Source organism: Benincasa hispida, chromosome 2 (genome assembly GCF_027475165.1).
Source record: "Benincasa hispida cultivar pf3 chromosome 2, pf3_genome.v1.1, whole genome shotgun sequence".
Lineage (NCBI taxonomy): Eukaryota > Viridiplantae > Streptophyta > Magnoliopsida > Cucurbitales > Cucurbitaceae > Benincasa > Benincasa hispida.
In genome coordinates this window covers 27,047,588-27,051,755 of record NC_143479.1, presented here as the reverse complement: position 1 = coordinate 27,051,755, position 4,168 = coordinate 27,047,588, and the positions used below count along the sequence as shown (strand labels likewise).

Below are 4,168 nucleotides of genomic sequence, written 5' to 3'. Positions count from 1 at the left end.
AAGTGTTAGCTAAACCTCTTCTCAACCCATTCCCCCTCCCCCACCCCTCCCCCGCATACTCATCGCATCTTCCGTATTATTAACGATTTTCTCAACTCCCCCGCATACATTTTTATACTGTAAATAACAACCCAACCAACTCTTTGATTGATTTGTTACCGCAAAGTGATCTAGAAATTACCATCGCATAGTATTTTCCTTAGTCCTTGAGTTCGATCTGGGTTACTAGGCAACTCATTAGGATTTATACTTGAATCTTGCTGAGAAAACTTGCATGCTCAACGCATTTTCCACCATTGCATCCTTTTCCATTATTTCATCACATAAAATAATGCATCAGTCAACCAACAAAGTTGAAGTGAAAACAATCAACTTCGATCATAGATGATCGAGCCAAATACGGTCAAGCAATCGACCTTAAAAATTTACACTTCCTGGAGGCAGCCAGACATTAAAATTTATTTGCTTTCCTAGATTAGATTTCTTATATGTAATTTTTCCTTTCATCTTTGAGCCTAATATTTCCAATTTTTCTTGATTTGTTAGGATTGTTGGTGGAGAAAAGCTTGAATTGAGGGAGCCAAATCCTTCCTTCATCCCATGCTTCAGGGAAGTTTTCTGATCCTCCTCGCTTTCATTTCTTTCACAGTGAGGACAATGTTTTGTTGCCTTGCTCTTTTTTATGACCATATAGTTTGAGGTCCTAAAGCGCTTTCATTTCTCTCATGCATCTTTGAGTTTTTTGTCTATCTATCTTGACTCTTGCTTGCTTAGAATTGCATTGTGAGGCCATAGGTTTATTGTCACTCCGAAAGACCCCATTAAATAGAAAACAACTTGCATGATAGGTGGTAATGTGATACTGAGGGAGAAAATATGTGATTTATATGACTGCTAAAAAAAAGGAAAGAGTCAGCTGACATGAAAAAGAGTTGGAATTAAAAGAATATCAAAAGAAGAAAGAAAGAAAATAAGAAAATATACTTGTAATGTGTATGCATGCCTAAGGGTAAAAAGAGATGTCTTCTGCTGCGATCAAACAGGACACCCACGAGAAAAGAGTGGGTATGGTTCCCTATAGTAGAAGTGTGAAAACTAGTGCCCCTAAGTAAAATAAATGCAAGTTTATGGTCTCTAGAAGTTTATAGGCACCTCAATTGATATATTATTGTCTTTTGTGTTTTGATGTTTAATGGTTGGTGCTTGAGCTAGAGTAGGGAGAAAATTAACTGAGGTTTCATAAGTCTACTCAGGATTTGCTTGTGCTTAAAATAGGTAGCTTAGAACTTATTCATACATGAGAAAATTTGAAATGAAATTCTAATTTTGTCTTAATTGATTAAATGCTTTTTTGGATAGCTTAATTGATTATAACATGATTTAGGTTGATTGTTAAGGCTAGAGCAGGGAACTTGGTAACTTACCACGCTAATCTTTTTGTGATTGCATGTTCTACCTTGCTCGAGGATGATAAGAATTAAGTTGGGAGAGTTTGATAAAACCAAAAATGTGTTATCTCCCTCTTCTTAATTCGGAGTCATTGGTTTATTTAATGAGCTTAATTGATGACTTTATAGGTCTTGAGTGTCTAAGATGTAGAACAAGATATTCGGTGTGAAAAGGTGATAAAACGGTCAAAATTGGAGCTCAAATGCACTATAGGAGAAAGAAGGCCGTGAAATTACAAAACTGCTCTTAGAGGGAACGTAGCTACACTCTGTGAAGCGTATAGTTACGCTTAAAGGTAGTAGCCTCAATATTCTGGACAAACAGGAGAGTGTAGTGATGCTCTATGAAGTGTAGCACTACGCTCCGCAATTTGACAGAAATCTCCATCCGCAGGCGTGAGAGCGTAAGACCTCTGTAATGATCCGACTTCCTAGGACTTATACTAGGTCATTACTATATGCATGCATACATCTCCTTTTCATAAATTTGACTAGAATCAAATGAATTTTATAAAATAGATAACTTTTATAGAATTTAAATAGTTGAAATCTTTGATCGAGGTACCCCTAATAACTATAAAAACAAAATTGAAAAATTAAAAAGTGTGTAACAATGTAAAAACTATAGCCCTAGATTTAAACATCAAAACTGAAATTTAAAACATGGAAATATGAAAATATGAGTGGAAGCATCTCTTGGGTCTCGATGACATTGTCATGGATTCTTTTTGTCATTAACCGATGAGTATAAAAATACTCAGTAAGTGACCTACTACTAGGCCCACTGTTAGCCTTTTTATCAAGACACAGGTGTATATCACGTATCATAGACATAAGTATAGGCATTAGCATAATGCGTGAACCCAAAGGCACGCTTTCATATGTAATGATCTCGGAGGGTCACAATCATAAGCATAGATGGCGATCCCATAGAGACACCGAAACATAAACATAAGTAGCAAACTCGAAGGTTCATAAAAATGAGATATACAAAGCCCGATAGAAGTGCTAACAATCACCATTAATCTAACAAGCAACATGCAACATCCAAATTTTGTATCATGCCATAAACATGTTATCATATTCTTAGTAACATAACTCATGGGTTTCCAAAACACCCTCAACAGTCCATCCGTTAGCAAATCATAGCAAATCATTTCATCACAATAATATCATATTTTCACGTATATACACAATCTTAACATCAACTTGATTAGGGTGCCTGGTTTGTGGACGGACCAGTAGTAAATCACTTACCTCAATTCAAGTCCTAATAGTGTAATCAAGCCAAGCAATCTCCTTTTATCTTGGGTAAAATTCTTGAATTCTCTTCTAAACATAAATTAAAATTAATTTAGATACTTTGGCTTAAGTCAAACACAAAAGTTATTGTAATAGTCTTCAAAATTTACCCAATTAGTGGTAAGCAATTCAAAGCTTTAAATCAGCACGACCCCCAAGCTAAACTGCCAAAATTTAACTTTTAATTCTGATGGACAGCAATATTAAACCTTCAAATCCAACCTCCTAAACTATAGTTACATAAGTAATTAAGCTAATACTTTGTGAATATCCAAAAATTATCAATAAAGACCCCAAATCTTACCAAAATCTTGACAGGACAGGTCTCTAACCAAGTGGATAGCATTTCAACTCCTTCTGAAAACTCCAAATCAAACTTCAAACAGGCAAAAGAACTAGGGCCAAAAACTTGTTGGGCACTTAAGAATCAATCAAGATTAAACCCAAAACTCAATGGACACTCATGGGCATTCAAGACCCAATCCAGAACATCCACGAAATTCACCAAATCTACAAAAATAACCAACCCTTACCTTAAACTCAAGATTCTGGCTGGACGGAAACGTAAGTGGCAGCTTTAGCGATGGTTTGGCGGCAGAGGCACGCGTAGACAGTGGCTGAACAACCCAGACCAACGACTGGATGAAACGCGAATTGAACAGCCTCGCAACTAAGTGGAACACGACTGGACGGACGTTCTATTGGTTGGCAGAAGGTAGCGACGCTGGACCATAGACGAAACCTGCAATGGACGGTATGCGGGTAGGTTGGTGAGAGAAATCAGCGATGAGGTTTCTGCATGAAAGTGAGACAGATATGTTGAAGATGGGGGGAAGGGGGGTCCTGACGGCTGGGTAACACAAAACAAAATCTAACTTTTTTTTTTTTTTTTTCCTTTTAGCCATTCATAAACATATGGTTAAGGTTAAACCCTGTGTTTGACTTTCTTCCCTTCTCAATCTAAACTTCCAAATCTTTTAAAACCAAACTCACTTGAATCTCAATTGTCAAATCTTTTATCACTAGAAAGATTCAAATTGAATTCAAATTCCAAAATTCACCCAAATATTAAAGATAATTATCTTAAATTTACATAAAATTTTGGGATGTTATTGCCTTAGCATCACTATGCTTGAGGCCTATGCCACAACAAGTTGAAGACCAGTGTCGCAATGCTTCACCCTAGTGTTATGACATTGTGCGCTGGTTATATAACGATTTGTTGCCCGATTTGTCAAATGAGAACGCCGTTTTTCCTCTTCTAGCCCTAATTTCTTCTTTTCTCCATTGTAACATTTATTCTTTACCACTTTTGTCATCTTGAAGCTTAATTTCTTGCATTTTGCGGATGATTAGAGACTAAGGTAACTCTTCTAGCTTGGGTTTGATAGTTTTCCCCTTTCGTAGGTTACTTGTGA

General features: G+C 36.6%; 1 long non-coding RNA gene across 3 annotated transcripts; it reads right to left on the bottom strand.

The window, feature by feature from the left end:
- Positions 1-723: 723 nt before the first annotated feature.
- Positions 724-3,733, bottom strand: LOC150037777 (uncharacterized). Of its 3 annotated transcripts, XR_016527625.1 has the most exons (3): positions 3,055-3,691; positions 2,861-2,914; positions 724-2,780 (listed from the first exon to the last, which is right to left on the bottom strand). It is a non-coding gene; the product is annotated as an uncharacterized LOC150037777 (long non-coding RNA). The 3 variants fall into 3 exon arrangements; XR_016527623.1 differs by having other exon boundaries at positions 2,861-3,733; XR_016527624.1 differs by having other exon boundaries at positions 724-2,777; positions 2,861-3,733.
- Between the last annotated feature and the right edge of the window lie 435 nt (positions 3,734-4,168).